Source organism: Triticum dicoccoides, chromosome 5B, assembly GCF_002162155.2.
Source record: "Triticum dicoccoides isolate Atlit2015 ecotype Zavitan chromosome 5B, WEW_v2.0, whole genome shotgun sequence".
Taxonomy (NCBI): Eukaryota; Viridiplantae; Streptophyta; class Magnoliopsida; order Poales; family Poaceae; genus Triticum; species Triticum dicoccoides.
The window spans coordinates 675,937,288-675,946,705 of record NC_041389.1 but is presented as its reverse complement, the minus strand read 5'-3'; the positions used below and the strand labels follow the sequence as shown (position 1 = coordinate 675,946,705).

Here is a 9,418-nt window from a genome sequence, read left to right as displayed (position 1 = left end):
GCTATATATACCCCTCCACCTCCTCTTCATTCGTGGAGAGAGCCATCAGAACAAACCTACACTTCCAACTTGCTGTTTCTGAGAGAGAACCACCTACTCATGTGTTGAGGCCAAGATATTCCATTCCTACCATATAAATCTTGATCTCTAGCCTTCCCAAGTTGCTTTCCACTCAAATCTTCTTTCCACCAAATCCAAATCGTGTGAGAGAGAGTTGAGTGTTGAGGAGACTATCATTTGAAGCACAAGAGCAAGGAGTTCATCATCAACACACCATTTGTTACTTCTTGGAGAGTAGTGTCTCCTAGATTGGCTAGGTGTCACTTGGGAGCCTCCGACAAGATTGTGGAGTTGAACCAAGGAGTTTGTAAGGGCAAGGAGATTGCCTACTTCATGAAGATCTACCGCTAGTGAGGCAAGTCCTTCGTGGACGACGGCCATGGTGGGATAGACAAGGTTGCTTCTTCATGTACCCTTCGTGGGTGGAGCCCTCCATGGACTCGCGCAGCCGTTACCCTTCGTGGGTTGAAGTCTCCATCAACGTGGATGTACGATAGCACCACCTATCGGAACCACGACAAAAACATCCGTGTCTCCAATTGCGTTTGAATTCTCCAAACCCTTCCCTTTACATTCTTGCAAGTTGCATGCTTTACTTTACGCTACTCATATACTCTTTGCATGCTTGATTGAATTGTGTTAAGATTGCTTGACTTGTGCTAAGATAGCTAAAATCTGCCAAAGACTAAAATTGGGAAAAGGATAAGTTTTTATTTGGTCAAGTAGTCTACTCTTTATGTGTATCAGCCATTTGAGCCGGTTATGGAAAAATCTGGAGTGAAAACAAGGTCTTCAGAGCAGGCAATGGTACCTGTTGAAGCATATATCTCGATGGTTACAGGGAGCTCCTCAGAGGAGGATTCAGAGACAGATGACCAGTCCTATATCCCACCTGAGGTGTATGCTCTAAGTTGCAATGTTTATATTTCTCATATGATGCATATGGTGTCTTGCATTGCTTAGTTTAGACATCATATGCACAATATTGAATTCTATCTGCTTAGTTTAGAGATCATACATGCGAGTGCCAGTTGCTTAGTATATGAATCAATTATGTCGATTATATCATGCCATCCTGTATACTTAGACAACATGTATGTGAATTATTTCATCCCAACCTATTTTAGAAACACATCATATAGTTTTGTCATGTCATCCTGTTTAGGTACTCATCATATGTTGAATTATGCCATTATATCCTGTTAAGTTATCCATCATATATCTGAAACTGTGTCATGCTATCCTGTTTAGTTAGGCATCATATATGTGAAATTGTGTCATGCTGTCATGTTTGGTTAGACAACATATATGTGAATTACCACATCTGTCTATCATACAATGTCTGTACGTTCAATTTATTTTCTTGTTTATCAACCATTTGAATTGGAGGGAGTGATGGCAGTATCTAAGGGAGCAAAAACCCGTTCTTCACAAAAGACAATGCTACCCGTCGATGCAGATAGAACCATGGTTGTACTAGCCCACAAACTAGCCCCACCACACATAATCGAGACTCTTCTAGATTGCACACTTACACCGTTGGGCAGAGAACCAGCTACAACCCATCTAACCGCAACCCCAGCGGATAGTAACCCACTTATAGTTGACAAAGCACCATGTCCACCATAGAGTACCCCCACACGAGCAGTTTGTAAAGCTACTACAGTGCCCAAAGCACGAAGACCACCACAGCTAACCCAAACTCCACGTTTAAAGCAGAAGAGCAACTGTTCTCAGGTCAGATTCCGTAGCTATGGTCCATATTCCTTTGCTGTTGCATCACTGTATTTACTCATACCAACTACTTTCGAATTTGAAGGATCCAACTGAAACTCCAATGGCGCAATAGGTATGTTTTAAACCTATTTCTTTTACTGGATTGTTGTTCTAACTTCTTGCTCTATGTTGATTTCAGTTTAAGTTGTATAAATAGTTATGTTCTCATGTGATGCATATTACAAGTGCTGCCAATGTTGTGTAGTTTCTCACACTTATATTCTGTCTATGCTGCCGTGTCTTAAAAATATATGAGTTGAACTGTGTCTCTATCTTGATTAGGAAACATAAACTAGAATGATATGGACAATACAGTGACCATAGTACATATATATATATATATATATATATATATATATATATATATATATATATATATATATATATGTATATATATATATATATATATGTTTGTTTCATGCTGTTATCCTGTCCACCTTACTACTGAACCGGTTTACCAAAATGAGTTTGGTATACTACAAGCTAAACTTGTGATGTGTCTGCTTGTTTCTCTTGTAGTATGCAAACAGAATATTGGAGAAGAGCACCCCATTATGCAATTGTAGAGAAAGTAATGCAGATAAGGTTCAAGATAGTGAGACAACCCTGTTGGTCTCCAAGAAAGGTGATAAAAACGATCTTGTAGATAGTGAGAAAACCCCACAGTCCTGCGTTGATGTAGTGTTCGAGTTACTGGCCAGTACCGCTGGCACAAGCTCTTCAAACTCGCTGCCTGAATCACTTCGGCTTCTTCAGTCTCAGCTACAAGCTGAAAGGCATCAATCATCTGTGTTGCGGCAAGAAGCCGAAGGACTGAGGAAGTCCCTGCAGAATTCAGATGCGTACTTTCTTGTGCAACAGCAAGCGCTGGAGGATTTAAGCGCCAAACAAGAAAAAGTTAATAAGCTTGCTAAGCATCTTGCCAGCATTATGGGTACCCAAGATATTGTTTCTTGAACTCTTCTGAAGTGGTTTCAGTTATGGACTTGTTTTGCTGCGGCGTTTATATGCTGCTGTGTTCCCTATATTTGCACTGGTGGTGAACTTTGATGCCCAGTGGATGTAATATGTGTAATAGCCATGATAGCCTAGCATAAGTTGCTTGCTTATTTATTTCCTTGTTGTCTTGTTTATTTGTTTGCTTGTAGTCAGTGCAGTTCTTTTTCCGCGTTTGCTAGTGGCTGCAATAACCTATTTTTTAAAACTAGGCCACAATAACCATGGGCTAATATTTACTGTAGTGACACTGGGCCTCCTACGGGTCGTAGAAACAGTGGGCCTTCTACGGGCCGTAGAAACAGTAGGCCTTCTACGGGTCGTAGAAACATTGGGCCTTCTACGGGTCGTAGAAATAATGGGCCTTCTACGGGCCCTATCATCAATTGGCCTTATACGGGCCGTAGAAACAATGGGCCTTCTACGGGCCCTATCATCAATTGGCCTTATACGGGCCGTATGATCGATTGGCCAAACATGGGCCAATAACAGGCCGCATTATGGCCGTAAACGGGTTAGAGTTGGAATCGCCCGTTCATGGGCCGACCATAACGGGCCATCGTTAATAGGCTGTATTTGATGACGCTATGAAAACGGCCCAATGTATTAACGGACCACAAACGGGCCGACTGTAACCACGGGCTGAATTTGGCCCACAAGCAAAAAATTACAGTAACAGGCCGTAAGTAAACGAATGCTCGAAATGAGCCCAAGAATAAATGGGCTCTGAGAAGGCCGAAAGATAACATGAGCTGGAAACGGCCCAACTAAATAACGGGCCATTAATGGGTATAAAGTGATACACTGTTCATTGCAGGCCAGTTTCACCACGGGCCGTTAATGGGTCTAAAGAGATACATTGTTCGTTGCGGGCCAGTTTCACCACGGGCCATTAATGGGTCTAAAGTGATCCACTGTTCATTGCGGGCCAGTTTCACCACGGGTCGTTAATAGGCCAAGAGTTACATAGGGCCTCATATGGGCCGAAAGACGTCATGGGCCATACATGGGCCAAAAGTGAAAACAGGCTAGAATCATATTGGATGGCCCAGATGACGCTACTGGGCCTAATTCGAGTAGGGCGTAACGGGCCTTGGGTTAGCGGGCTGTAAATGGGCTATATGCGAACAGGCCGTTAACAGGCTTTCCATGGGCCGGCCCGTCACCTTTTGACCAAGTCAAACGGTCCGGCCTTTTCACAGGAATGGGCTTGTGTTGGGTCGGGCCACGTGTCGACGTATCATAGGCGCCTTCTGTCCAATGAGTGGATGACATCTGTCCCAACAATGAGACGACACGTGTTTCCTCCAACCAATGACGATTTTACACGTGGAAATCCCCATTGGTCGGGGCTGTTAACGGGTTATCGGATCCAAAACCCGACCTGGTAGCTTAACGGTGTTCCGTTACGGTGGATGCCACGTGTCGGTCACCCTTGACGAAAGCACTTCTGTGACGCGCGATTTATCGTCATGGAAGTGGACACTTCCGTGATGATAATTTTGGTAATGTCATGGAACACTTCTACGATAGCACAAGTATGACTATCTTGATTCTGTCATAAATTTGTCATGGATGTACATGCATGACAAAAAAACGCGACCTACTGTGACAAACACGTATCATCACAGAAGTGTATTTTTTTTGTAGTGATAGCCACTGCCACAAACCCTAGGCAAATCGGTCTCACCGATAGGGATCTCGGTCTCACCGAGATGGGATTGTAATCTCTCTGTTTCCCTTCGTAACGTTTCGGTACCACCGAGATGAGCGATCGATCCCACCGAGATTGCAATGTAAACTCCCTGTTTCCTTTTCGTAACATTTCGGTCCCACCCAAATGAGCGAACCGGTCCCACCGAGTTTACCTGACCAACTCTCTGGTTAGCTTATTGCCAAAATCGGTCTCACCGAGTTTGTGTAATCGGTCTCACCGAGATTACGTTATGCCCTAACCCTAATCATATCGGTCCTACCGAGTTGCATGTCGGTCCCACCGAAAATCCTAATGGTCACTAGATTTGCTAAATCGGTCCGACCGAGTTTCTCAATTCGGTCCCACTGAGTTTGGTAAGTTGTGTGTAATGGTTAGATTTTGTGTGGAGGCTATATATACCCCTCCACCTCCTCTTCATTCGTGGAGAGAGCCATCAGAACAAACCTACACTTTCAACTTGCTGTTTCTGAGAGAGATCCACCTACTCATGTGTTGAGGCCAAGATATTCCATTCCTACCATATGAATCTTGATCTCTAGCCTTCCCAAGTTGCTTTCCACTCAAATCTTCTTTCCACCAAATCCAAATCATGTGAGAGAGAGTTGAGTGTTGGGGAGACTATTATTTGAAGCACAAGAGCAAGGAGTTCATCATCAACACACCATTTGTTACTTCTTGGAGAGTGGTGTCTCCTAGATTGGCTAGGTGTCACTTAGGAGCCTCCGACAAGATTGTGGAGTTGAACCAAGGAGTTTGTAAGGGCAAGGAGATCGCCTACTTCGTGAAGATCTACCGCTAGTGAGGCAAGTCCTTCGTCGGCGACGACCATGGTGGGATAGACAAGGTTGCTTCTTCGTGGACCCTTCGTGGGTGGAGCCCTCCGTGGACTCGCGCAACCGTTACCCTTCGTGGGTTGAAGTCTCCATCAACGTGGATGTACGATAGCACCACCTATCGGAACCACGACAAAAACATTCGTGTCTCCAATTGCGTTTGAATTCTCCAAACCCTTCCCTTTACATTCTTGCAAGTTGCATGCTTTACTTTCCGTTGCTCATATACTCTTTGCATGCTTGCTTGAATTGTGTTAAGATTGCTTGACTTGTGCTAAGATAGCTAAAATCTGCCAAAGACTAAAATTGGGAAAAGGATAAGTTTTTATTTGGTCAAGTAGTCTAATCACCCCCCCCCCTCTAGACATACTTCCGATCCTACAGGTTTGCACCCGCAAATCCAACTCACAAATGAATGTTTTTTTGCAATAGGTGGCACATGGTGGCAATTAGGGCTCATTTGGTTGTTGGGGTGGAAAACCCAGGGCAGTAAACCCCCCGAGGGGGATTTCCCTAATCATATGGGATCCCCCTCCCATCATGTGAAAATGCCACCGTTGCCATTTGGGCAGCAATGGGGAGGGAAGAGAACGGAGGGAGAAGAGCGAGAGGTAGAGGAACAGAGCGAGAGAGGGCGAGGCGGCTGAGTCATCGCGTCGTGAGAGAGCCCGGGCGAATTCTTCTGGTGTGCGGAGGTCAGGGTGAACGGCCCAGGGATTTCGGGAAGATCGGGGCGAGAAAAACCTTTCCACGATGTTACCAAATTGATCGTCTGAAGAACCGGGGTGGAAATTGCAGGCGGGAGTCTCGCCCAGGGAAAGGACGGGGATCCCGGGGGGATCCCTCACAACCAAATGAGGCCTTAGGGGAAATCCCCACCCCACCCCCGGCCCCGGTGGTTTCTTGGTATACGGATCCATACAGGGATTGTGGTAGAGTTGGTCTCACAATAGTTACATCACCTTATACCACTCTAAACTCGACACCAACAGGTACTGTCCCCGTCTCATGTCAAAAACCTCTTATATTAGGGGAAGGAGGGAGTAGCAGTTAGTGTCTAACAAACCAAAGAGCAGCAGTAGCTGAATCCATCTACACATCATACCAACCAAACACATCAGCAAAAACGAGAGCAATGCCATCTTTCACCGATCTGAAATCCCAGTCTCTTGGTAGAAAGAATGGCAAAGCACACCGGCACAGAGCAGCAGCGCTCTTGATTCGGATCGATCATGTTGGCAAAAAGAACGTTGAAATGGTCACACATCAGCAGAGAGGAGAGCGATGTCCTCTTTCACCGATCCGAACTCCCAGTCCCCTATGTGAGTAGAATGGTGAACCACGACAGGGCAGAGCAACAGCTCACTTGGTTAGGATTGACCATGTTGCCAGAAAGACTGAATGGTGACAGGGCAATCACAGGTTAGCCGGTGCAGCTGCCACGGCATACACCGATGGCGCAGCCTGAGTGGTCACTGGGGCACCCGCATGGGAGTAGATCACTGATGCAGCTCCTTCAGCACTGGACTGCGTAGTTTCTTCGGTTGCACCATAGCTGCCTGGGGCGTACCCATAGTGCATGACAAGTTGCAGGTTTGTCACGGCCACGTCATGTGGTGCAGGTGCGACGGCGTTGCTGGGGCGCCCGCATGGGAGTAGATCGCCGATGCGGCTCCTTCAGCACTGGACTGTGTAGTTTCACCGGTTGCACCCTCACTGCCTGGGGCGTACCCATAGTGCATGACAAGTTGCAGGTTCGTCGCGGCCACTTCATGTGGTGCAGCAGCTCTGAAACACAAACATGTGCGAGGAAAAAGCACGATCAATTACTTGTGCATGTAGCAAAGAAAAAAAAGACACAGGAATAGATGGCGGCTTCCGATCTACATTGTCCCTGCAAGTAGTTCCTTTTTAGAAGTACCTAGACTAGCTGAAATTACGGTTTTGAGACGTCAACGACATTGTCCCTGCAAGTAGTTCCTTTTTAGAAGTACCTAGACTAGCTGAAATTACGGTTTTGAGACGTCAACGAGGTGGGCATTGACCTATATGTATACAAACTGGATTGCAAAAAATAGCTTTTCATGTACTACCTCCGTTCCAAAATAGATGACCCAACTTTGTACTAACTTTAGACTTTATACTAAAGTTAGTACAAAGTTGGGTCATCTATTTTGGAACGGAGGTAGTAGCAGATATTAAGAAACAGAGAAGTACTAGGCCCAATTGGTGGCTACCATACATACCTCCCAGAAGTAGTTTCCTGGTAATGAGACTTCACAGCATCAAATAGATACGGATCATTCCCATTAGCATCATAGTTGGGATCAGAGGAACAGGCAGGGTCTGTAACATGTTCTGGCACAGGGCGTTGGGCTTGCACATAGACAAGTTGCAAAGGAGGCGCTTGGGCGTAGTGGTAGGTGGCAGGCGATGCACCATATGCTTGATACGGATGTGCAGTTGTGGTCACATAGTAAGCAGGCGCGGCGAATTGAGCAGTTGGAGCAGGAAGGTGAGAATCTGGGCATGCATAAGGTTCATTTGGCACCAGCTGAGCATCTGGAGTGAGAACACAGGCGCTTGGGTGAGGCACATAAGCAGATGGCTGTGTTGGGTCTGAAGATGAAGCCGAAGGAGGCAGAAAAGGAGCAGATGGAGCGGGATGACTGTTGTCAACATAATGCAGGGGTGGTGCATCTGGCACTGGCAGTGAAGTAATTGGACGGAACAATGCTCTCAATTTCTCAACCTACAACAGAATACCAGAAACAATGGAACTTAATGCAGGTAAATGTATGATATAGTTTCACAGCTAAGCACTGATAAAATTAAAGACAGAACAGAAAGATGGAAGATAAATGTGCTATTCCTGTCTATTCCGACTAGCCAATACACTGATATGACTATACCAGTAATTCCACCTAAAAACTCGAGAGAAGAAGTGATAGAAAGAAGAACGTGTTCCCATTACACCCACTTTTTTCATCTCTATACCATGTTGCTATTTTCCCAGGAAAAAGAAACATTTTGATTACCAAACAGCTTAATACAATCAGAAACCCTATGGGTGCTGCCATACTAAAAATATCTGGGTTCTACAAAATAAATGGCTGAGATGCAAAATAAAGGCATTATTACAAAGATAAACTCCAGTTCTCAAAGTTAAATCATAGTCAATAAAGAATTAAATATTAGTACATTGTAATCTCTCTTAATCCCGACTTGCTTGTACATATGCTAACACCACAGCAGCAAGTTCTGAAGCACATGGCTCTCCTAATTACTGTTTTTCATAAAATAGCCTTCCATCAGTAGTTCAAATCTAGGCACAACAAGATGTGAATTGACCAGTTTGATACTTTAATGTATAATACAGAAGACCCATAAATAAGCGAGAATGAGTGTCCATCTGGCAGACTGTCTTAAGTTCGAACCATTTTGTACAGGAGTTGTCTACAAGAAAGATTCAGCACAATTCGTTTCACCTTTACTCAAGTAAAAAATATCAATAAACACTGATTCCACTTACTTGTGTAAAGGTAAGTTCTGGCAAGAATTTGCCGGGATAATTCTCTTTTATGGTGTATCTAACGGTTTTCCCTCGGACAGGCATGAAATCACCATCAATCATGAATTTGACCTGCACATACAAGAACACTGAACATTCAATTTATGAGAAATAATAACGCACGGCTAATCTATCAAGTTGATTGCTGGATGCCACTGGAAACTGAAGAGCACAATATGAGCCAAGATGAACTGAAATTTCAGAAAATTAAAATTGTCAGGACTCCTTCGGGACATAAGGGACTTGCAAAATAAAATACTTATGTATCATTCCTAGCAGTGGATTTGGGACCTAACAAGGGTGCAAAACCGAGAATCTGCCACCATACAGATTTGGGACCTGGTGATTTGCCACTGAAATGTGGCACCAGGAACCTCACATTTCAGTGACGCATCGAGTGGTAAATCAGCACCGCATCCTTCCTTGATGGTGGAGAGATTCACACACGCACAATCACACATGACT

At 44.7% G+C, this 9,418-nt stretch overlaps 1 pseudogene; it reads right to left on the bottom strand.

The window, feature by feature from the left end:
- Nucleotides 1-6,373: 6,373 nt before the first annotated feature.
- LOC119312550 overlaps nt 6,374-9,418 on the bottom strand; it is a 17,432-nt pseudogene continuing 14,387 nt past the window's right edge.